Source organism: Balaenoptera musculus, chromosome 1 (genome assembly GCF_009873245.2).
Source record: "Balaenoptera musculus isolate JJ_BM4_2016_0621 chromosome 1, mBalMus1.pri.v3, whole genome shotgun sequence".
NCBI classification, from domain to species: domain Eukaryota; kingdom Metazoa; phylum Chordata; class Mammalia; order Artiodactyla; family Balaenopteridae; genus Balaenoptera; species Balaenoptera musculus.
In genome coordinates, this window is record NC_045785.1 from 14,829,146 (window position 1) to 14,855,347 (window position 26,202).

The 26,202-nt window shown below is 44.4% G+C and overlaps 1 long non-coding RNA gene across 2 annotated transcripts; it reads left to right on the forward strand.

The window, feature by feature from the left end:
• Positions 1-180: 180 nt before the first annotated feature.
• LOC118881295 lies at positions 181-25,305 on the forward strand. Of its 2 annotated transcripts, none has more exons than XR_005016492.1 (4): positions 181-1,074; positions 14,585-14,763; positions 15,007-15,149; positions 23,879-25,305. It is a non-coding gene; the product is annotated as an uncharacterized LOC118881295 (long non-coding RNA). The 2 variants fall into 2 exon arrangements; XR_005016493.1 differs by lacking the exon at positions 181-1,074 and adding an exon at positions 10,506-11,681.
• The last annotated feature ends 897 nt before the right edge of the window (positions 25,306-26,202 follow it).

Genomic DNA, 26,202 nt, shown 5'->3' on the forward strand with positions numbered 1-26,202 from the left:
CTCGGCCAATGAGCGCGCAGGGCCGCAGCGATCGCCAAGTAAGGAGCGCGGCACGGGGGGAGGAGCGCCGAACGGGGAAGTGAGGGGCGGGGACTGCGGGCGGAACGGGGCGGGGCGCGGCGGCCGCAGGATGGGTGGGCGGCCGCAGGATGGGTGGGTCGCCTCAGGGCTCGGGGCGCGGGGTCGGAATGAGGAGTGGAGGCAGGAACCCGGGCCTGGGGGGTACGTTCTACCCGCAGCTAGATCCAACGCCCGGCCCTGTGGATGCAGCAGCGCGGGGCGGCACAGAGACGGTGCCCGTCGGCCTCCGGGCGGGGATGCGGAAGGCGCTGGGTCTGGGAGGGGTCAGTCCCTCCCCGCCCCACCCGGTGCACGCGCTCGCTCTTGCGGCGCACCCGGAACTGGTGCGGCCCGCGGAGCAGGCCCATCCCGGAGAGACAGAGTAGTAAGGAACCTGAGATGGAATCCCAGCACTGCCACTTGCTCCGTGTGGGACCTGGAGCAAGTCGCTGCACCTCGACCCGATCTCTAAAAAAGGAGCCTCGGCCCACATCACTCACTGAGCACCTACCACATACCAGGCCTTGTTTGAGGCACCAAAGATAACAGAGGTGAACAGGACAGGACATAAAGATGCTCTCACAGCTACCTGCTACGGGAATGCTGTGAGGACCACACAGGTAGAAATGAGAAAACCCGGGGCAATAAGTGTTAGATGTTAAGAGTATTTTTACATTTGCTCCAGAGAACCCTCCCATTTGCCGAGTGGGGCTGCCCCATTCCACAGAGTCACTCAGAAATTTTTTTTCTCTTCATTCAACAAATATTTGTTAAGCTTGGTCTAGAAGGCAGGAGGCCTGGGATGCTAGCCCTGCTAATAATAACTGCCTTCCCTAGTTTGCTCTCTCTCCCTTTTGTGAGATTCAAATCAGGTCACCCGTGAGGGGACTGTAAACTGTAAAGTGTTGCACAAAAGACAGGAAGGAGCACCATGAGCCAGGCCATGTCCTAGACCCCCGTCTTCAGGTAGCTCACAGTCAAGTAAAAGCTGCCACCGGCATAAAGACGATACAGGTAAGTACCACAAGAATGATTCAGACCTGTATTACGGGAATTCAGAAAAGGGCGTGGCACTTTGGAATTTTCACTTGGTAAGTATTTATTGAGCATCTACTGTGTACCAAGCACTGTTCTAGGCTCTAGGGATAGAGCAATGAACAAGACCATCCGTGTTGTTGCAGAGTTTGAACCGGGGGAGGGGAGACAACCAGCTACTAAGTAAAAATAGAGATGGGGAGGAAAAATCAGAGTGAGGGAACGGGCAGGCAGATTAGCAAAGTGGGGCCAGCAGAGAACTAACATTTGATCAGAGGGAGGCACAAGGAACAGCAGGGGCGAAGATCCGATGGGGACAGTCCCTGGTGTGTCGGTGGCACAAGGAGGCAGAGGTGGCTGGCCCAGACTGAACAAGGGGAGAGCCCCAGGAGCTGAGGTCAAAGAGGTGCAGAGCAGTGACAGGATCTGGCCTGGCCTTTCAAAGGATCAGGAGATTGCTGTGTTCTAAATGGACTGTAGGGGGACTAGGGCCGTTAGAAAGCTCTTTCTGTATTGAAGGCATTTTTTATTTATTTCAAAAGCACTTATATGAGGCTTTCTATGTGATGGATGTTGTTATGCACTTTACAAATAATAACTCATTTAATCCTCAGAGGCCCGGGGAGGTAAAACCAAGGTCACACAGCAGAGAGACGCAGATGCTTAGTGGGCATGAGAAGAAGAAAGGAGTTGGATGATGCTAAGATTTTTCGCGTTATCAACACTGGAAGGATTTGCCATTTATTGATCTGTGGAAGATTGTAGGGGGAGGAGCAGGGGTTTAGATGTTTTTAGGGGGAGGAGCTGGTAACAGTCAGTTTGGGGCAAGTTATGTTTGAGATGTCTTTTGGAGATTTAAATAGAGATGTCAAGTAATCAGATACGAAAGTTTGGAGTTGGTGATAAATTTATGAGAACTGTCAGCTAATAAATGATATTTTGAGGTACTTAAAAGCACGAGACACCTAGGTGAGCTCACTTAGGAGATCAACGTAGAGAAAAGAGGTCAAGAAGAGAAAGAGGAACCAGCAAGGAGCCTAAGAAGGAGTAGTGACCTAGGAGGAAGGAAGAAGACCACGAGAAGGTGGTGTCCTTCCTGGAAGCTAAGAGATAAAAGCATGAAGGAAAGTTTTGTGAAAGAAGTGACATTTGAACTGTTTAATTGAAGAAAATAAGATTGAAAGGAAGTCTTGCTATTCAAAATGCATTACCTGTATTTTCTCATTTAATCCTCCTTATGAGGGCAGTGCTGTCATTTCTATTTTACAGATGAGGAAACTGAGGCACAGAGAGGTTAAGTAACCTGCCTGAGATCACACAGCTAATTTTTTCAAAGCCAGGCAGTCTGGGACCAGAGCCCACACTCATAACCCCAGGTCTGATTTTGTTGCTCCCCTCCTCAAAAACCTTTAAAAATTAAGTTCCCACATAATAAGCAGGCTCAGGACCAACCCAGAACTCAGAGACAGGTTACTCCATCTCTCTCACACATCCCCATTTCTGCTGCTTTTGATGCATCTGCTGCATTCTTGACTGTCTGGCATCCTCAGCTTGCTTATAGCCCTATTCCCTCAACATTTCAGCCTGCATGGGGTTCATCGTGGTGACCTTGTCCCTCCTTTATTCTCTGCATCAGCTCATTCTATTAACTGGCAGATTCTTTTGTGTTTCATAGTTCAAATCCCAAGACAGAATCCAGTTAACTCATCTCATCTTTTAATGATGACATCTCATTGGACGGGTCACTGGCCAGCCCACAGATTGGCTGCCCACAGGTCAGATCCCACCCCTTGACCAGTCAACTCTTGCTGTGAGCATGGAGGCATGTGGCATTAAACACAGCTGCCTTTGAGGGCCTGTGGGTAGGAGGCAAACGCCATTAATATTTTTAGTACTGTTTCTTCTTTCCTCTTTCCAAAACCTAATCTCCTTGAAGTTCATACTATCATATTTTTCAAACTGCCACCCCTCCTTTTTCTCATGAACTGACCTCCACCTCACCTCCTGCACCTTACTTTATGACTTGAGCATCCGTAAGCATAATCCATGAGATATCTTATTTTTTTCTTTATTTTTAATTGAAGTATAGTTGATTTACAATGTTGTGTTAGTTTCTGGTGTACAGCAAAGTGATTTAGTTATACACATAGGTATTCTTTTTCATTAGAGTTTATTACAAGATATTGAATGTAGTTCCCTGTGCTATACAGTAGGACCTTGTTGTTTATTTTATATATAGTAGTTTGTATCTGCTAATCCCAAACTCCTAGTTTATCTCTCCACCCCTTTCCCTTTTGGTAACCATGAGTTTGTTTTCTCTGTGAGTCTGTTTCTATTGTAAATAAGTTCATTTGTATCATGTTTCAGATTCCACATACAAGTGATATTATATGGCATTTGTCTTCCTCTGTCTGACTTACTTCACTTAGTAGGATAATCTCTAGGTCCATCCATATTGCTGCTGCAAATGACATTATTTTGTTCTTTTTTTTTTGGCCGTGCCACACAGCATGCAAGATCTTAGTTCCCCGACCAGGGATCGAACCCGAGCCCCCTGCAGTGGAAGTGCAGAGTCTTAACCACTGGACTGCCAGGGAAGTCCCTTGTTTTTTTTGGTGGCTGAATAATATTCCAGTGTGTGTGTGTGTGTGTGTGTGTGTGTGTGTGTGTGTGTGTACGTACCAGATCTTCTTTATCCATTCATCTGTCGATGGACATTTATGTTGCTTCCATGTCTTGGCTTTTGTGAATAGTGCTGCTATGAACATTGGGGTGCATGTATCTTTTCAAATTACAGTTTTCTCTGGATATCTGCCCAGGAGTGGGATTGCTGGATCATGTGGTAATTCTAGTTCTAGTTTTTGAAGGAACCTCCATACTTTTTTCCATAATGGCTGCACCAATTTACATTACCACCAACAGTGTAGGAGGGTTCCCTTTCATGAGAAATCTTATTGACTTCTCACCGATTTCTTCCCCACCATTGAGTCCCCCTGCCCCCAAATACCCACTCCCATGGTCTTAAAGCAGACTTATTCTCACCAGGAATTGCACTATCTCAGAAAACACAATCACAGAATCTCAAATCTGACTTTAACATCTTTACTGCAGTATCACACACAAGCATTTCTTCAACCTCATCCAGACCTGCAAATCTTTTGACTCTGCCAGATTTTTGCATTTATTTTCCCACTGGTGCTCACTTCCCTCCTCACCCACTCAGTCATAATCAATATACTCACTTCCTTGCAAAACCCCATAACCCCTTTGCCCCTCTCTTTTCTTCTAGCTTGCCCAGCTCTAGTTAAACAAAGCTCTTCCCCTACTCTTTACCTGTCTCAGAATATCTGAATATTGCTGGAAAATTAAAACTGGCAGATGTCACTTTAAGTTGATGTCCATGAATTTCAACTGAACGCTCAGTCCTGCCTAGCCTTCCTACTGTATTTTCCTGCTGTATTCAATTCCCCACACTCTACAAGGATGATTTTTCAATCGTCTTCCTTTGTCCCCTTCTCATCCTTTGCTCTAAGCAGATGAGCTTGCCTCATGCTTCACAGACATGATAGAGTCAGACAGGAACCCTCTCCTCTACCAAAAATTCTGCATCTTGCCCAGGTTTTCTGCCTTCCCTGCTTGCTTTTTTTTTTTTTAAAAAAAACCTTGGTTTCTTTTTATTTATTTATTTATTTATTTATTTTTGGCTGTGTTGGGTCCTCGTTTCCGTGCGAGGGCTTTCTCTAGTTGCGGCAAGTGGGGGCCACTCTTCATCGCAGTGCGCGGGCCTCTCACTATCGCGGCCTCTCCTGCTGCGGAGCACAGGCTCCAGACGTGCATGCTCAGTAGTTGTGGCTCACGGGCCCAGCTGCCCCGCGGCACGTGGGATCCTCCCAGACCAGGGCTCAAACCCATGTCCCCTGCATTAGCAGGCAGATTCTCAACCACTGCGCCACCAGGGAAGCCCTCTGCTTGCTTTTTTTTTTAATTGAAGTATCGTTGGTTTACAATATTGTGTTAGTTTCAGATGTACAGCAAAGTGATTCACTTATATGTATATATATATGCCTTTTTTTCAATTCTTTTCCATTACAGGTTATGATAAGATACTGAATATAGTTCCCTGTGCTTTTTTAAAAATTTATTTTATTTACATATAGGTGATTTTCAATGTTGTGTTAATTTCTGCTGTACAGCAAAGTGACTTCATTGTACATACATATCCATTCTTTTCCATTATGGTTCATCACAGGCTATCGAATATGCTTCTAGTTCCTTACTCTGGATTCCCTTCCTTAGTCACTCATTTCTCCCCCATCCTGGATCATTCCCACCTGCTTTAAAAAATGCCCCAATATTCTAAAAAAATGTTTTTAACAACAAAAATCTCTTTGATCCCACATCTCCCTCCAGCCACCTCCCCCATTTATTTGCTCCCCTTAGCATCAAAACCTCGTGTGAGTTCTCTGCAGTGGCTGTTTCCACATCAGCTCCGGTTTCTCCTTAAATCAGTCTGGCTCGAGTTTCTGCCTCCACCTGTCGATTTGGAAACTCCATGTTGCAGAAGCCAGTGGTCACTTCGGGGCCTTGTCTTACTGCTGACCTCTTGGTATTATTATTTTTTTTAATATTTATTTGGCTGTGCCAGGTCTTAGTTGTGGCACGTGGGATCTTCATTGCCGCGTGCAGGATCTTTAGTTGCGGCATGCAGGATCTTAGTTAGACGACCAGGTATCGAACCCGGGCCCCCTGCACTGGGAGCGCGGAGTCTTAGCCACTGGACCATCAGGTAAGTCCCTGACCTCTTGACATTATTACAGTTGGCCGCTGTCCTCCTTGTTACACCTCTCTTGGGACTCAGGGTTCCTCTGAGTTCCCTTTGATGCCTCCACTTCCTTTGCTGAAGACTCAGTTCTGGGGTCCCTTCTTTTCTGTATCTAAATGCTCTTTTAGTCACTGTGGGTCTTCAGCACCTGGAACATAATAGGTGTTCAGTGAAGGTCTGTGAAATAAGATAATAGCATCCGCATCATAGGATTATTGCGTGAAAAGTGGACCAAGAATGAATAATAAAGTAGTGGCAACTTTTAATTGAGTGCTTACTATGTGCTAAGCTCTTTTCTTGTATTATCTCACTGAGTCTTCCCAACAGTCCTTTGCACTAGGAATTCCTATTATTACCATTCTTTAGAAGAGGAAGTTGAAGCTTAGACAAATGACTTGCCTAAGTTCACACAGATAATAAGTGGACAGGGAATTCCCTGGCGGTCCAGTGGTTAGGACTCAGTGCTTTCACTGCTGAGGGCGTGGGTTCAATCCCTGGTCAGGGAACTAAGATCCTGCAAGCTTCATGGCTCAGCCAAAAAAATAAAAGTAAAAACCTTTAAAAAAAAATAAGTGGATGAACCCATCCTCACTTTGGTCTTTCTGACTCAAAGTCAATTCTCAGAATCACTAAATTGAGATCATATGTAGGAAAGTGCTTTGTAAACAGCAAAAGACGATGTTACTACAGTACATAGCAGCACACAGCATGGCAACTTGCACATAGTAGGTGCCCATGAGTGTTTGCTGAATTGAGGCAGGGTGGGAGGAAGTCCCGCACCAAATAGTACCATCACCCGAGGAAGGAAGAAGCAATCTTGAGGACCTCGGAGACTCAAGTCAACCTTCCACCATACGCTGAATGTTTTGTGATGCTCATCAGCTAATATAAGACACGTAAAGTGGGCATTACCCAGACATTTGCCCAACATGGTTTCTATCTTTCCTCCTTCAGTTAAGTCTCCACAGCTGGAACTGTTGGGTTAATAAATGCACAATCATTCCAGGGGGCTGGGGCTTGTTTAGCTCCTAAATCACCTCTGATTTTAACAGGCCAGAGCGTGCTCCCTGAGGTGGGGATCTTCTCAGATTACTAACGGTGGTTTTAGATGTTTTACTGTGTGTCTGGAGATAGGAAAGAACCCTAGAATTAGCCAACTTTTGACCCCTCACTACACTGAATTCTACAGACAAGGGGTTTAAACCATATCTGTTTTTAAAAATTTTATTGAAGTATAGTTGATTTACTTTTTTTCTTTTTTTAATTTTATTGACCATATTCCTTGAACATTCTACCTCCATATACTAAAGTTCTAGTGGGATTCAATGTAAGGATCTTCATTAGGAAGAGTACCAGGAGGGAAGATACGTCACCTGGTAATTCCATCTTCCCCATCTTCAGCCGGGTTAGTGGTCTTTTCTACAACTTAACCCTTCCTCATTCTCAGATGTTTAGTTTGCGTGGAGTTGAGCCCACCCCCAGCTCCTGAGGACAGGATCCTGATTGACTGAAGCCAAAGTGTGGCCTTGGTTTGAGGATAGGCCCTTGACCTAATTTGGGCCACAGTGCTCCCTGTAGAACACTAATTAAACTCTGCCTGAAGGGGGATGGTCCATCAGGTAAATGTGGGAAATGCAGTAAACAATATTCCTGCTCGGGGATTCTGTTTTTTTCAGGAACCTCAATTATCCCATCTCTCCCCAGATTGTTGAATTACTCCCTCTCAACTAGATGATTACTGTGGTTTTAAACATGCATAAGTGTCTCATATGTTAAAAAAAAAAAAAGGAAGAAAGAGAAAGAAGGAAAAAGCCTACATGGATCCCTCTAGCCCACCACCCTATCTCCTGTCTTTCTCAGCTACAGAATTGTCAGTATTTCCTCTCTCCACTTCTACTCCATCCCTCCTCCACAGAAATGACCCTCAGGTCACCCCTACCTCCTTGTCGAAAAGCGCATGGACGTGTTTCAATCGTCGTCAGCTCCTTTGACTCCGCAGGAGTACTTGACACTATTGGTCACTTCTTCCTCCTTAAAGCACTCTGGTCCACGGGCTTCCATGACATCGCGTGACTCTCCTGGTCTCAGTCCTACCTCTCTGACTGCTCCTTCTCCGTTCTTTGCAGACTTATCCTCTTCTACGCAACCCCTAAATGATGGGGTTCTCTCCTCCTCTGACTTTGCGGCTTCTCCTTAGACAATTTCATCCACGCTCACGGCCTCAGTTACCAGCAGGCCTCAGTCACATCCCCACTCCTGGAGCTGGCAGGGATGGGGACCCCGTAATGGGGGAGGGGAGCTGTTTCCCACGTAATGGGGAGGGGAAGCAGGGTACTATTCACAAAAGAAGGAGAAAGGGAGGCTGAAGAGCAGAAAAAAAAAACAGATGGTCACTACAAGCATGCATTCTGGGTAAGCTCATGCAAATTATCAAAACAGGCTCCTTTTGGGTCTCAGAAATTTCTCATCATTGGAACCCTAAGCAGGACTGAGTACAGGCCCCCAAAATGCTGATTTCCTCCGTAGACAGAACACTGTGTGGTTTGCAAAGGAGGCAGCCTCGGCTAGACCACTAAGATCAACGTTTCCCACCCGCAGCATCCTGAAAGAACACGTAGCAAGAAGGTGGAGGGAGACAGACCACTAGCACTCCACTTCTTTTAAACACACCCCATAGAGACACATATGTAGAGAACAAACGTATGGACACCAAGGGGGGAAAGTGGCAGGGCGGTGGTGTGATGAATTGGGAGATTGGGATTGACATATATACACTAATATGTATAAAATGGATAACTAATAAGAACCTGCTATATAAAATAAATAAATAAAATTCTAAAATTCAAAGAACAAACAAAAACACACCCCAAAGTCATCAGTGCCAAGGGGATGCTTTGTCTGAGGTTAGACATCCTCTCAGGGCTTTTGTTTTTGCTTTTCTTTTCTTTTTTTTTTTAAATTAATTAATTTATTTTTAGTTTGGGCTGCATTGGGTCTTCGTTGCTGCGCACGGGCTTTCTCTAGTTGCGGCGAGCGGGGGCTACTCTTCGTTGCGGCGCACGGGCTTCTCATTGCGGTGGCTTCTCTTGTTGCGGAGCAGGGGCTCTAGGCGCGTGGGCTTCAGTCGTTGTGGCTCGCAGGCTCTAGAGCGCAGGCTCAGTAGTTGTGGCACACGGGCTTAGTTGCTCCGTGGCATGTGGGATCTTCCCGGACCAAGGTTCGAATCCCTGTCCCTTGCATTGGCAGGCGGATTCTTAACCACTGCGCCACCAGGGAAGTCCTGTTTTTGCTTTTCTAATAGGTACCTGGGAGAACTCACAGCTGCCTTCTGCTGGACTAGAAGTATTTGTATCCTGACCATCTGTGAGGTCTTGCTCAGAGTTAGAGAACAGCTTCTCAAATGTGGGCCAGCTGTTGGAGCTTTAATATGCATATTTGGGAGAAGTCATATTTAGTTTATTATGCCGGCCGACCAGCTGCCCACTAGGCTTGGGATGACCTCTACAATGCATCTAAGGCTAACCCTTCAGACTCAGAAGAATGGTCACCTCTTCCTTCATGCAGTATTTTCTGCCTGTTCCCTCAAAAACTGAGTTTGGGGCTTCTTTCTTTGTGTTTCCGTGGAAATGCTATACTAGGTACACCTTTTCACTTGTAATTTGCCCCTACTACTCTCTGGGCTCCTTGAGGCAGGGACCATGAGTCACATCACAAACAATTAGGACAGAGCTGGAATATGGTGCCCTATGAATGAAGCCCATTGTTCTCTGCATCTGTGTCTCTGTTTCTGCCCTGCAAACCGGTTCATCTGTACCATTTTTCTAGGTTCCACATATATGCGTTAATATACGATATTTGTTTTTCTCTTTCTGACTTAACTTCACTCTGTATGACAGTCTCTAGATCCATCCACGTCTCTACAAATGACCCAGTTTCGTTCCTTTTTATGGCTGAGTAATATTCCATTGTATATATGTACCACATCTTTATCCATTCGTCTGTCGATGGGCATTTAGGTTGCTTCCATGTCCTGGCTATTGTAAATAGTGCTGCAATGAACATTGGGGTGCATGTGTCTTTTTGAATTATGGTTTTCTCTGGGTATGTGCCCAGTAGTGGGATTGCTGGGTCATATGGTAGCTCTATTTTTAGTTTTTTAAGGAACCTCCGTACTGTTCTCCATAGTGGCTGTTCCAATTTACATTCCCACCAACAGTGTAGGAGGGTTCCCTTTTCTCCACACCCTCTCCAGCATTTACTGTTTGTAGGTTTTTTAATGATGGCCATTCTGACCTGTATGAGGTGATACCTCATTGTAGTTTTGATTGACGTTTCTCTAATTAGTGATGTTGAGCATCTTTTCATGTGCTTTTTGGCCATCTGTATGTCTTCTTTGGAGAAATATCTATTTAGATCTTCTGCCCATTTCTTGATTGGGTTATATTTTTTTTTTTGATATTGAGCTGCATGAGAAGTTTGTATATTTTGGAGATTAATCTCTTGTCGGTTGCTTAATTTGAAAATATTTTCTCCCATTCTGAGGGTTGTTTTTTTGTTTTGTTTATGGTTTCCTTTACTGTGCAAAAGCTTTGAGTTTAATTAGATCCCATTTGTTTATTTTTGTTTTTATTTTCATTCAGCTTTATTTTTTGTTCAAGTGAACCATTGGAGTGCAGAGCATACGAGGACCTTGTTGAGGCTGTTAACGCCTCGGACCAGGCTAGACATGGTGACCTATTTATCTAAGGCAATCAATGCCACTGTAGTCAGAAAGACTCCATATTTGGGCCAGAAAGGAAAGCAAAGGCCAAAGGCAGAGGAGTGATGGCAAGTATTCAGTCTGGTAGGTAAAGTGACTAAGTGGAGAAAATGAACCACCAAGTCTAAAGGTAGGCACACTGAGAGCCAAATGCACAGGGGAAAAGTGCAGGGCATGGTGGGACGGGTGGTTCAGCACAGAGCAGTGCCAGTCGTGATGGGACCCATTTCTAATATTCATCGTGCTACCTTCTTTATAGCTTAAAACTGCCAGATAGGATCAGACATACTTGGTCTGAGATCCTGTAAGATCTGGCCCAGTTTAAAACCTGTATGAGAAAACTCTGATCACCAAAGATATCTCTCTGTCAGGCAGCATTGCCTGGACAACTGGCATGGCAGTTCTATTAGGCTTTATCTTGATGACCTTTTGTTCTCTGCCCCACACTACTCGTGATTGCTACAGGTATGTAGCACTGCCAAGCTACAGGGTCACCTTTTCCATTTCCTCTTCCTGGGCTCAAGCACTGTCTACATTTCCTAGCCTCCCTTGAGTTAGGTTGTGATCATGTGATGGGGCTGTGACGAATGGAATGTGGGAGGAAGTGAAATGGGCCACCTCCAGGTATGACCATCAAATGCCCCTTGGGACCTACCCCGTACTCTCCCTCTCTCTCTGTTCATCAGCCAGCCGAATGCAGAGGCTCCAAGTTGGAGGAAGCCTGTATTCCGTTCAGGAGAGTCTACTGAAAACATCCAGTCAGACTGTATCTTAGGGGGAAAATAAACCTTTGCTGTAAGCCACTAAGCACTGAAGGTTGTTTCAGCAGCTAGCACTCCCCTGACTAATACAGGTCTAAAAAGCTACCCATGATAGCTTCCAACATAGCAGGAAATGATTGGGATGATAATATTGAAGCAGGATTTCCATGAATGTGTTAAGGTTCCACAGGTACCTCAAGGTGGAGCCAGTGAAGATGAACAAAGGTCACATCACTACAGAAAGGTGAGCCAGGATTTGACTGGAGTTTTGTCTGATCCAAAAAGCCTATCCTTTTTTTCACTTCTCCACATTACCCCAAACAAGGAGGTGTTTAGATGTTTTGAGTGATGATCATAATGATGACGGACTCTAGGATTCTGTGTAATTTACTCCCTGGCATATTTGTGCTACATATTCCTGCAGCACGTCTACCGCTTCCCACAAGCCAGTGAGGTTGGATACAATGACATCCTGTAATCTTCATTTTTATATTGACATCGTGCCCAGGTACTCAAAGGAGGGTAGCTAAAATTATTATTTTCTCCAGCCTGCAACCTAAATGTTTACCAGTCTGGTAGAAGCCTTTGGGGACCATGCCTTCTCCTTGTACTCCTTCCTTCCTGTCCCACCCATTCCAGTCATAAGCTGGGCTCCACGCCTCTTCTAGCTGAATAATTGCATCTTCTATCTCTCTGCAATGGTGAGAGAGCAGGTGACTGAACCTCCATATTCTAGTTTCCACATCTGTAAAATGGGTGTATGATACCTACCATGTACAATTGTCATGAGGTTTAAATAAGACAGGCAATAAATTGGTGGCACATCATGTGCTCTTTGATTTTATGGATGGTCCCCTCCCCTGCCCCCAACAATCCTCACTGCTGTTACGGAACATCAGACGGTTCTTGGTATTTCGTAAATACATTTGCCGGTCTTACTACATTGTGTGTGTGTTTTATGCCTGGTTATGTCAGCCTTGTATATTTTTGACCTTAAACTCTAAATAGGCAGAAAACCCATGGTTGCTAAATATTTATCGGTCCCAGGTACCATACAATTCATTCATTATCTTCAACCACAATAAGAGATCATTGAGCACTTTCTATCTTATGAGCTTTATGTAAGGAGGCTCCTGGAATAAGAGTCTGTTTCTGCCCACAAAATCCATCAGAGGTGATTTTAAATATGTAAATATTTATTTATTTGGCTGCGCCGGGTCTTAGTTGCGGCATGCGGGATCTTCATTGCCGCGTGCAGGATCTAGTTCCCTGACCAGAGATGGAAGCCAGGCCCCCTGCATTGGGAGTGCAGAGTCTTAACCACTGGAGCACCAGGGAAGTCCCCAGAGGTGATTTTAAAGGCACAGTGGCTTATTCTTCTTCAAAATAGCTTTTTAAACCTCTGACTACGGAAATACATGCTCATTGTAAAAAATTATAGATACAACACCAAAACCAGAAAATTATCCAAGGAATAATCACTGCCATCTTTTTAGAACCTATCCTTCTAATCTTTTTCCTTTCCATATACATACATGTTTTACAAAAATGGGATCATACTGCATGCACATTCTTGTTACCTGTTTTTTCTTACCTGAGAACATATCATGAATGTTTTACATGTATTAAAGATTCTCCTGTGGCACAATTTGTAATTCTAGTTTAGTATCCATCGTATGGATAGATGGTGATTTTTTTAAAGCAATCCCTTTGTATTGTACAGTTTGGTTATTTCCATTCTTCCACCATTATTAGCAACAAACGTCTTCATATGTATTCCTCTGCTCACATCCCTAATTATTTTCTTAGAACCCACAAGTAGAAGTTTGCTTCACAGAAAGAGCACACTATCCAGGCTTTTCCTAACCATTGCCAAGTTTTCTATTAGAAAAGTCCTACAAATTCACACTCCCACCAGCAATGTATGAGAATGCTACAATAAAGGCTGTTGGCCAAGATGATGGTTATGAAAAAAATAATCAAGAAGATAAGTATTTGCTAAAGGCTCTCCCCACGCCAGCTGTGTTTATTTGTTGAACTCTATAGCCATGTTCCTTGGACCAAACACTGAAGGTTCTTTAGACTTTTAGTTTATTTAGTGCCTCTTTCAATACTCTGAAACTTTGACCCAAGTTTTATCTGAAGAAAAGGAGATTTCTGGTAAATATGGTTTCCAGTTTGGAAACTCAGCCCAAGTACTTCCATCCCTCATCTCAGCGTGGACCACCTCTGTGGTTTTAACTGCTGGGAATCAGTTAGAAAGTGCTGCTGCTGACTTGGAGCTGAGAAAATTGCTTAAAAGAAATGAAAGAGCTGGTCTAGGGTGAAAAAGTCATGTTCCAAGGTACAAAGGAAAACCAATAACAACCCAAGGGTTTGGAGTTTCATTTGACCTGCTCTGATAATATCACTATGGTGATGGTCTCCATAAACAGTTGCAAAATAGCAAGATGAAAAAGAACGAGCAAGTTCCACCCAGGCGATCTGGAGTTATTTTAGGGATCAAGGCAATGTCATTTGGGGTAAATATGGAATGCAAGGTCTGTTCTTTTAATAATCATCCCCTTCTTTTGTGAGGCTGAACAAAGGCCTGGCACGTCAGACGTTTGGGCTGAAAGCAGCACTGACCTAGTGTCTTCGGGGCTCAGGAGAAAGCACAGCCAAAGGAATGGAAATAATGGTTCATAACACATGCTGGGATGATTCTTCTCACACCCTTGGCCTCTGAGACTGCTGAGCCTGATGTAGAGTCCAAGGGTGGAACAAGGGTGATGTTCTCGGGAAGGGCTGGCCTGGTTGAGAGGCTGGGATGGGGACCCCAGGGAACTGAGCTTGGTTGTCTGCCCCTGACCTTGATTCCTGGGCCAGAGGGGGTGGAGGGAAGCATCTTCAAGTCCACAAATCTGTCTCTGGGGCATTAGCATCTGCTGCAGATGACAACTGCCACTCCCATCCTCATGCTCTTCTCTTTGAACCCCTGACTCAGCCAGCCTCAGTCCGAAAAGCAGAACTGGCTATTTTTTGCACTAAAAAAAGAAAAAAAGTCAGGCAATACAGTTGCTGAACTCCTTCCTGACCCTGAAACTCTTACTCTTTGCACTTAACCCCTTGCTCTCCCCTTATTCTTTTCGCTTCCTTCTCTTCTAGACTCCTAGATTGCAAGCTCCACCATCATCTCTAGCGAAGATCTTCAAAGGAAAGGGTTGTTCTGCGGCCACGGAGGCTGGAACAATGCCTGGCACACAGAAGGTTCTCCATAAGTGTCAGCTGATAGGAACTGAATCCAAAACCCCGTGCCTACCCTGCCGTGGACATTTCTCCAGCAGGTCTGAGATGATGGCTGTTTGTTTATTCACTCATTCAATCAATATTTATTCACCACCTATGGGGAACCAGGACTACTTCCGGGGACTGGGGCTACAGGGACGAATGAGATCCCAGGGCTCTGTCCTTATGGAGATGACACCCTTGTAGACCCTAATATCTGAGGGGTGAGCACAGCTGTCATCACAGAGCCTTCTCTGACCATTGGACATAAAATCACCCTTCCGTTTTATTTTTCTTCCCAGAACTTATCATCACAGGGCATATTATACACTTGTTTGTTTGTTTGGCTGTGACACGCGGCATGCGGGATCTTAGTTCCCCGACCAGGGATCGAACCGGTGCCCCCTGCGGTGGAAGCGCGGGACCCTAACCACTGGACTACCAGGTAATTCCCTACTTGTTTGTTTTTTAATCCGTCAGCCTTCTCACACAAAAATGTATACTCTTGGAGGATAATTTATCCGTGGCATTCACTGCTGAGTCTCCACAACAATGCCTAGCACACAGTAGGCGCTCAACATATACATGTCAAATCAGTTTGTTCAATGTACTCTGCAATCCTCTAGAAGAACTTTCTAGCAAAACTCTCCAGGGAATGAGCTAAGAAGACCTCTAGAGGGTCATAACAACAGATTACAACCGTCCAGGGCCTTACAGTTTACAAAGCAGGGAGGTGCACTGGGGTGACCACGGGCCTTCACCTTTCAGAGCCCTGATTTCCTCCTTGTAAAGTGGAAATAACAACACCAGCCTTTGGGGACTGATGGAAGAGGTGATGGGTGTGAATCGCCCCACCTGGCACCTGGTACTTAGCAGGTGCTCCACGCTTGAGGACTGGGCACTATTGTTTCTTTTTTTTTTTTTTTAATAAATTTATTTATTTATTTATTTTTCGCTGTGTTGGGTCTTCGTTTCTGTGCGAGGGCTTTCTCTAGTTGCGGCGAGCGGGGTCCACTCTTCATCGCGGTGCGCGGACCTCTCACTATCGCAGCCTCTCTTGTTGCGGAGCACAGGCTCCAGACGCGCAGGCTCAGTAGTTGTGGTTCACGGGCCCAGTTGCTCCGTGGCATGTGGGATCTTCCCAGACCAGGGCTCGAACCTGTGTCCCCTGCATTGGCAGGCAGATTCTCAACCACTGCACCACCAGGGAAGCCCTATTGTTTCTTTCTTATTGGAGCTTCTCAATTCCGTGTGGGCATTATTATTCTCATCCCCACTTAATCAACAAGGAAAGCCCAACTCACAGAGGCTTAAGAATTTGCTCACGGTAGCTCAGGCAGGACTAGAAGTCCTCAGAGGGACAGAATTCCCTATATTTTAGTGCCTTACCTGTCACCCCAGGGCGGCCAGCTCTGGCAGGAAAGCACATCTTGTAAATCCTCTTATTTCCTCCTCCGCCCTCACTTTGATGTTCCCCATTTTCAGTATGTCACCCATCGCTGTGGGAAAAGAAGAGCTTTGGAGAGAAGCAAAAGCCAAAGGGGAAGCTTGTGCATTTGGTTAGTAGGTGAAAGGCAAATCCCCCTCCTGCCCACCTCTCCAGCCCATTCTGCAGCTTCCCCCAGTGCCTCCTCCGAGTCTCCCCGTAGCCCGCATTTCTCTAAGCCTTAGGGAGCCTCCACGTCCTAGCGTCTAAGTTGACAGGGATTCTGGTCCAAGCAGGTGGGATGGGCCATGAGACTCATTAGCATAAATCAGGAAATTTCTTGCAATTGAGAGGTCCTCAGAACACTGACTAGATTACAAACACTACTAGTAATTGAACTTTCTAAAAAAAACTATAATCTAAAAATATTTATAATAGTGTTATAATTCATGAACATCTCCTAGATTCCGGGCAGTGTGGGAGGCAATTTACAAATACCTGACAACAACCTGAAAGGCAGGTATTATTATTCCCATTTTATAGATGAAAAAGTTGAGACTCAGGGAGATGAATGATCTTCTCAGAGGTCATGTAGCTACTAAGTGATGGAGGCCCAGGATCTAAACCCAGGTCTGCCTGCCTTCAAAGCTCATGTTCCTGCTCCACAAAATATGCAGGGGCGGGGAGTTAATGTGCCTTAGGACACCTGTCCCGCCAACCCTCTGAAGAAAATTGGAAATATCCTAAAAAATACAAAAATCAGTGGATGGTTATATGAATTATATAGAGTGAGTGGAACCTGCAGAATATTTTGCAGTTATTGAAAATTACACACAGAATATGATGACACAGAAAAATACTTGTGATAAGTGGAAAATGTAGGATACAAAATGTATATCCATGGAGGTTATAATTTAAAATGTATGTCCACTACATAAATGAGCATGTGAAGTATAAACAAGCATATGCAAAAGACTGAAAGGAAATATATAAATATAATCACAACTGTGTGGTGGAATTTAGAGGGATTTTTCCCCCCCCCTCTGGTTACTAATCTTTCTGTAATGTGGTTAAATTACTTTGCAATTTACATATTAAAAAAATATTCTAAGACAGTCTTCTCTGAAGTCCTGTAGCTTTGCAATAGAGCACGTACACCAGCATGCATTGTTTTATTTTTTTCATTGAAGTATAGTTGATTTACAATGTTTCAGATGTACAGCAAAATGATTCAGTTATATATATATATGTATACATATATACATATGTTTTCTTTTTCAGATTCTTTTCCATTATAGGTTATTACAAGATATTGAATATAGTTCCCTGTGCTGTATAGTAGGTCCTAGTTGTTTATTTATTTTATGTATAGCAGTGTGTATCTGTTCATCCCAAATCCTTAATTTATCCCTTCCCCTCCTTTCCCCTTTGGTAATCATAAATTTGTTGTCTATGTCTGTTAGTCTATTTCTGTTTTGTAAATAAGTTCCTTTGTATCTTTTTTTTTTTTTAGATTCTACATATAAGTGATATCATGTGATATTTGTCTTTCTCTGACTTACTTCACTTGGTATGATAGTCTCTAGGTTTCAGAATACATTGTTTTAAATTGCTAACTAGAGAGATGACTTTCCTTTACCAACTGCTCCAATCCTGGAGTCCCCCTGTCCCCTGCCACTTATAAATTGTAGCTCTTCCTGCACATGTTCCTGGCCAAGCAAGCACTGGGTATTATCCTCACCCACATCTGTGTTTGCTAATGCCGTGCTTTGGTCTAGAGCTGCTCTGTTCAATATGGTAGCCATTGCCACATGTGTATATTTAAATTTAAATTAATTAAATAAATACATAATTGAGCCCTTCAGTCTCACTGACCATATTCCAAGTGGTCAACAGCCACATGCAGCTAGTGGTTATTGTAGTGGACAGCACAGATATAGAATGTTCCTATCATAACAGAAAGTTCTATTAGACAGCACTGCTCCAGCATCTAGACTGAAGACCATTTCTTTTTTTTTTTTAATTAATTAATTAATTAATTTATTTTTGGCTGCATCAGTCTTCGTTGCTGCGGGCGGACTTTCTCTAGTTGCGGCAAGAGGGGGCTACTCTTCGTTGCGGTGCGCGAGCTTCTCATTTCTCATTGCGGTGGCTTCTCTTGTTGCAGAGCACGGGCTCTAGGTGCCTATCCCAGGACCAATCACATTGGAAGAAAAGATTGGCCTAAGTCACTGTCCACCACTGTACCAACAGGGGCAGTGGCTGATGGTTCCATTAGAACCATGGAAGGTCAAGAAAAGGCAGTCACCAAATAGAAAAAAGGATGGAGCACACAGAAACAATGGTAGTCACTGCTTTAACCCCATCACTGTTATTTGCACTGGGCCTACCCACACGCTAATCTCATTAGTTTTCAAAATCATCTCAATGAGAACAGTAATAACAATACTATCTCGTATTGAGAGCCGAGGTACAGTGGCATGTGCTTTTTCTGTGCATTATTCTTTTTTTTTTTAATTTATTTATTTTTATGTATTTATTTTTGGCTGCACTGGGTCTTTGTTGCTGCGCGTGGGCTTTCTCTAGTTGCGGCGAGCGGGGGCTACTCTTTGTTGCGGTGCGCAGGCTTCTCATTGTGGTGGCTTCTCTTGTTGCAGAGCATGGGCTCTAGGCGCGCGGGCTTCAGTGTTGTGGCACGTGGGCTCAGTAGTTGTGGCTCGTGGGCTCTAGAGCGCAGACTCAGTAGTTGTGGCACACGGGCTTAGTTGCTCCGCGGCATGTGGGATCTTCCCGGACCAGGGCTCGAACCCGTGTCCCCTGCATTGGCAGGCGGATTCTTAACCACTGCGCCACCAGGGAAGTCCCTGTGCGTTATTCTTGATCCTCATGCTTGTGCTTGTTCTTCGATAATGTTGGGCTTGTCTTCTTACTTTGGGTAGAAATAGCAGATCTTGTTTCCTGGACACTCAGACTTGACCTTCCTAGGTTCTCCATGGTCTGTTTCCCACAGCTGGCCCACCCCTTGCATTATGCTCCAGACTAATTCAAGTCATCCACGTATTAAACATGAAATCCTTTGCCCTCAAGCCTGTACTCTCTCTTTGGGAGTTAAATGAATAAGACATTCACACACAGGATTACTCGTTAGGTTGGGCGCCAAGGGGCCAGTTCTAAACCAGAACTTAAGTCTACGTAGCCCAGCCTGGGGACTGGACAGTTGACCAGAGGCTGGACTGGATGCCCTCTAGAGGGCCCTGGAGAGCTGAGAGGTCTGTGATTTAATGGTCAGGGGAGAAGAAGGAATGTTCCCGAGCCATGGCTTCTCCTTGGATTGAATCCAGCCTACACAAGAGCTGCTTGGGGCCCAAGTTGTCTAAGTAAACACTGATTCCTTGACGAGTTTCCAAAATCAGGAATAGAGCAACTGTTTGGTTTGAACAGGCTGCGCTCTGTAAACCACTGCCTGCATATCACCAGGGCCCCATGTAAATATTTTAGCTACAGATTGGAAGAACACAACTTTTTTTTTGGAAATCCCATCACTTTGTTGCTAGGCTTATAATGAATTATATGTTGTCTCTGTTGTTAGACTTAAAATGAATGTGTGTTATTTCTATTTATTGGGAGGTCCAATTCTCTAATTTTATTATAAGCATCTTAGATGTGTCTCCACTGGGACTGTTAGGGTTTGGGGAAAGCCCAGTAAATAACATGCCACTTTTTCCTGCTTGAATTTGGAACAAAATGAAGGGAAGACAGGAATCAAGTAGGTAGAGATGAAAGAAATTTTAATACCATTAAAGCTGATAATGAAAACGTTGGCTTTTGCTGTCTGACTAAGGGGCCTTCTAATTCTTCACCCTAGAATTAGGCAGACTTAGCCACCCAGTTTGAGATGGCAGTGGACAGGAACAGACCTGTGCCTCAAGGGTAGAGCCTGCTCCCGTTGGACTTACGGCTTGGAGGAGCAGAAGAAGATGTGTGTTGCTAGAGAGAAGCAAGGAGGAAGGCACTGAGCTGAGCATGTCCAGTTCCTTCTCCCAAACCTGCCAATCAGATCGTTACTCCTCCTCCTATGGACAACGGTAAGAGAAGGAACCAAAAGCCGCTGACAGGTTACTTTGATGGACCTCCTGCCTCATGGAAACTTGAAGCCAGAGAAAAGGGGGTTCACACCAAAAGACACTTTGATGAAGAATAAGGGCAAACTGAGGACCTGGTCAAGGACCCCCCCAGACACAGCCTCTTGGCAGAGAAGATGACCACTGCTTGAATCAGGAAGCAGAACTTGATCTTGAAGAGATAGTTTACCTTCAGGCATAGTTGCAAAAACACTGGTAATACTCAGGCCACATTACTGGTAGAAAAACTGAGACTCAAAAGCATTGCTCCAGTCACCACAATTGACATCATCTGCCAAGAAAACGTCACCCTCTGCCCAACAAAACCTCCCTCTTGACTGTGGCAGACAAGGCCTGTGCTACCTAAAGAACAATGCATCCAGTGAAAATTGGCATCGTGAATTTCAAACCTGGTCCTTTGTGTGTTTCCTCTCTTGGTTGTGTGGCAGGATAGGTTTCCCTGGGCCCTGCGCTCTCTCTGCTCCTTTCCATTCTCAACCCTGGAAGGAGATGAGAAGGCAGATCTTTTATCATAATAATGCCGCAAAGATCTACAAGAGCCTATTAATATTGGTAAGACAGAAATTAGTCTCTTTAGCCTCAATCACAAGGGGTTGTGGCTCGATGGAGCCAGAGGCCCTGGGGGCGGCCAGGGGTAGAAGATGAAAGAGGAGGCAAAGTGGGAGAGAAGGTACCAATGCAGAGAGCACAGGAATAGCGAAGATGTTTTACATCATCGTCTTGATGTTGAGAATGTTTGTGATTGGCTGGGGAACTTCCTGGGAGTGGACTCCGCCTGCTTGCCCTTCCAGGGGTTGGTGGGCATAAGGGCAGGGTTTTACTTAAATGGCTTCATCATCCTCAATTATCAGTGGCCTCTCTACCACGTTCCTCCCTCCTCTTTGATTACCAAGCCTTGTCCCTTCTTTATCTGGAATGTCTTTCTCTCATCTATCTCCTCATTTCTACTTCCACTGCTCTCACCTCTCAATTGAAAAACTTTTTACCTAGACTTCCTGCCTTTTTCATTTCCCTTCTGCACCTACTGTTCATTTCCTACCAGACTGATCTTTCTGGAAAACAGATCTGATCTGCTTAAGGCCCTCTGTTATTAAAAAGTCTTTGCTCATTCCTTGTCACCTATAAAATAAAGTCTAAGATCTGAGATCCTCTGGCAGGCATTCAATTTATTGCCCACTGTGGTCATTCATTCATCCCATACACAAAGACAAGTGTAGCTAAGCAAGTATGGAGTGTGGGATCAGAAAGAAAGAGGTTGGGGGTAAATTGGACAAATGGACCAGTTTTGCTGGACACTGGTGGGAAGGAGAAATCATCTGGTATTTTTAATATTTACTGCGTCTTCTTAAATGTCCAACCAGAGGGGAATGGTGAAGTGATTTATGGAGCCTCTGCTTATATTATATACTTACAGTTTAAAATTACATTTTACAGTTCAAAACTAGAGTGATATATTGGACTTCCCTGGTGGCGCAGTGGTTAAGAATCCGCCTGCCAATGCAGGGGACACGGGTTCCAGCCCTGGTCCGGGAAGATCCCACATGCCACAGAGCATCTAAGCCCATGCGCCACAACTACTGAGCCTGCGTGCTGCAACTACTGAAGCCCGCGCGCCTAGAGCCCGTGCTCCACAACAAGAGAAGCCACTGCAGTAAGAAGCCTGCGCACCGCAACGAAGAGCAGCCCCTGCTCGCCACAGCTAGAGAAAGCCTGCGTGCAGCAATGAAGACCCAATGCAGCCAAAAATAAATAAATAAAATAAATAAATTTATGTAAAAAATAGAGTGATATAAAAAACAAAACCAAAAAATGGGGTGATATGTATTCTAAAAAACTCATGGTATATTCATAGAATAACAAGCCATCTAAAAATAAGATTTTGAAGAATATTTAATGAGATTATAATATAAAAAAGTAGAATAAATATTATTATATTATATCCATGAAAAGAAAACAGACTAGAATGTATTACAAAAACATACTAGTGTGTGGTGGAATCACAGGAGACTTTTCATTCTTTACACTCTTCTGTATTTTTCAAATGTTCTACAATAAGCATGTATTATTTTTATTTTAAATCAGAAAAGACTATGTTTTCAAGGTTTGTAATAATATGAGGAAATGTAATTTGTTATAATGTTAAATTTTAAGAGCAAAAAAACAAAATTATGGAGAGCTCAACTATGTTAAAATTTTGTTTTTAAAAGGTAGAGGGAAATATACCCAAATGTTAGCAGAGGTTGTCTTGGAATATTTTCTTTAATATGCAAGTATTAGTTTTATTTTGTAGGAGAAAACATTTTATTCAAAAATTTATCATGACAGTGTATCATATTATTCAGGTTTCTCCACAGAAACAGAACCAATAGGATGGATTTATTTATTTGTTTGTTTGTTTATAAGGAATTGAGCCTCACAGTTATGGAGGCTGGTGAGTCCCATATCTTCGGTGTGGGCATTTTCATTTATGGCAGGCATTGTGCTGAGCATTTTACATGTATTACTTCATGTCATCCTCATTATCACTGTTTATAATATAGTCTGCCATTTATTCCCATATTCCAGGGAGGGAAAGTGAGGCACAGAGAGGTCAAGTAATTCTGCCAAGGCCACAGGGTCAGTGAGCAAGGGAATCAGGACACCAGACTGGGCCGACTTCTCCATTAGACATAAGAGGCACATTGCATGAGGTCCATGATATTTTTAGGGGCCCACACATTGTTTTAATTTTCATTTATTTTATTTTATTTTAAAAATTTATTTGGCCATGCTGGCAGCTTGCAGGATTGAACCCAGGACCTTGGCTGTGAGAGCGTGGAGTCCTAACTACTGGACTGCCAGGGAATTCCCAATTTTTTTTTTTTAATTTTTTAATTTATTTATTTATGGCTGTGTTGGGTCTTCATTTCTGTGCGAGGGCTTTCTCTAGTTGCGGCAAGCGGGGGCCGCTCTTCATCGCGGTGCGCGGGTCTCTCACTATCGCGGCCTCTCTTGTTGCGGAGCACAGGCTCCAGACGCGCAGGCTCAGCAACTGTGGCTCACGGGCCTAGTCGCTCCACAGCATGTGGGATCTTCCCACACCAGGGCTCGAACCCGTGTCCCCTGCATTGGCAGGCAGATTCTCAACCACTGCGCCACCAGGGAAGCCCCCAATTTTTTATTTTAAAATTGAGAGGAAAAAAATGAATATAATAATAATAAATATATAACGAATTTAGTCTGGATTTGATTCATCCTTATTCCAACATAGTCCTAAAATATGATTTTAAATATTTTTTTTGGAAGGAAAGGCCCACAAGGGCAGGAGTGCCTCCAGACCCCCTAACTCTAGGCGCCTGCGCTTAAACTATTTATGGCTCACCCCCTCTCCGAACCCTAGTTAACCCACTTTAAGCCTGGATGTCTGTGTGGACTCAGAAAAGTCACCCTTTCTGTGCTGCAGCTTCCTCCTCTGTAAAATGGGAATCATAGCTAGTGCAGACTCGTCTACAGCTGTGAGGATGCCCTGAGTGTACGTGCACGACACACAACACCTTAGCTACGTGCCTGACGCTCAGTGAGGGCTCCGTAATGATTAGCCACATCTGACATCATTTCTCGTTGCAGCTCAGGGTCTGGAGTGTCCACACCCCGCAGGGGCTTCTCTGAGAGGCCAGCTGGCTGACAGCCTCGGCAGAGCAACACCTCTTCAGGCCCACCAGGAATTCCACGGCATCTCCACAGCAGCCTTGGGAGAGATGCTGATGAGTTCTTCCACCAACCAGGGGAAAGCCACGCTTATAAAAGCTTCCAGGCCTCAGCGATAATTTCTCCCCTTTCCACACCCCTCCCCGCTCCCCTGGGCCCTTTCCCATCTTAGCTCTGTTTCTGCAGGAAGCAGGACAGAAAGGACTTGGTTTGATGCAAGTGAAGGAGAGAGAGCACAGACTTGGAACTCTCAGGAACTGGCTTTGCAGCCCAGCTCTGCCAAAACAAGTTTGGACAAGTCACTCAACCTCTCAGCCTCAGACAAATAACAGGAACAGACAATTAAAGTAGGAATAATACTTGTGACCATTATTAGTAGTAGAAGTGTAAGGGCTTTGGGGTCAGAGTCCTTTGGGTCAAATCATGGATTCTACCTCTTTACGGTACCTGACTTCACTCCAAGTCTAAGTTTCTCATTTGTGAAACGGGGAACAATAATAGTACCTCAAAGGGTTATTGGGATGATTAAATGAGATAATTAGATCTAAAGCTCTCTGCAGCAAGGGCACACAGTAAGTGCTCTATAAAGGTCAGCAACGGTCACTTTAATTATAATTGTGCCTCTTCATGAGCCCTATAACATATAGTCCAGATTCCCAACTACACACAGTAGGTGTTAATGGGTAGCTGTGGAATGAATAGATGAATGAATGGATGGACGAATGAACAAACTCGCCATCACTTTTGGTCTGGGACTCTTCTTCATGCCTAATCCCCTTTGACCTAAATGCAATAGAAATTTTAGCAGCTTCAAGACTTTCAGTCTTCTTGTTTTTTCGTGACTGGATGAGGCAGTTTAAAATATGTCTGCAACTCTGACACTCCCTTCAGAAGGTGGACCCTAATTCCCCTCCTTGACTATGAACTGAACTTAGTGCCTTGCTTCTAACAAATAGAATAAAGGTAGAAGTGACAGTGCGCAACTTTTAAGACCAGATCATAAAAATCATGGAGGTCTCCCTCTTGGATCGCTTGCTCTGGGGGAAGACAGCTGCCATGTCATAAGCATGCTCAAGCAGCTCTGTGGAGGGGTACATGTGATAAGGAACTGAGGCCTCTTGCCAACAGCCATGTGAGTGAGCCATCACGGAAGCAGATCCCCTGGCCCCAGTCGAGCCTTCAGATGATGCAGCCCCAGTCAAAGATTTGACTGCATCCTCATCAGAGACTCTGAGCAAGGACCACCCATCTGAGCCTCTTCCAATTTCCTGACCCAGAAAAACCATGAGATAATAAGTGCTGGGGTTTTTTAAAAAATATATTTATTTATTTATTTGGCTGCATCGGGTCTTAGTTGCAGCAGCACACGGGATCTTCATTGTGGCGTGCTGGATCTTTAGTTGTGGCGTGTGAACTCTTAGTTGTGGAATGAGGGATCTAGTTCCTTGACCAGGGATCAAACCCGGGCCCCCTGCATTGGGAGCACAGAGTCTTAGCCACTGGACCACCAGGGAAGTCCCAATCAGTGCCATTTTAAGTGGCTATGTTTGGGGATAATTTGTTACAAAGCAACAGATAATAATATACTTTGTATGAATATTCTTGATAAAAGTTTGAAACAAAGGCTTTTCTAATAATATTTGGCTCATGGAGACTTCTGACTGTTCATTCTACATAGTGTTTTAACACTATTCAGAAAGCCTGAACCCACACTTTTCTTGTGACATTACTACTACTAGACCATGCCTGTTAACTAATTAAGGACCCTTCCCTGCCTGGGATCTCAAGTGGGCTGCATCCTGACATCTGTTGTACACCAGCCCTCAGTGGGATTGGCACCACTGGATCCCTGGCTGGGAAGGAAGAGTCAGACTCAGGGATAAGCAGGCTTCTGTCCTGTCAGTAGCTCATATTTGAAAGCATCATATTATCAATTTCAGGAGGGTCCATCTCAGAGAGACTATTTCCTTAGTGACAGCTCCCATGCTGTTTTAACAGCAGCTAATCCCTTCACCTTATTTGGAGACAACTTCAGAACCCTTTCCCTGGCTAGCCAAGTCTCGGCACTTGCTGGAGAGAACTGTCAGAGGCCTTTGCATCTGGGAAGTCTCTGCCTAATGTGGAAAAGATCCTGGAAAGAGTGTCTGTGACTGATCAGGTTGAGGGCTCAGGGCTGATAAAGACAAGCCAGCTCTTCTTCTCTCACCATGAGGATGTTAGCAGTAGAACTGTCCTGAGGGCAT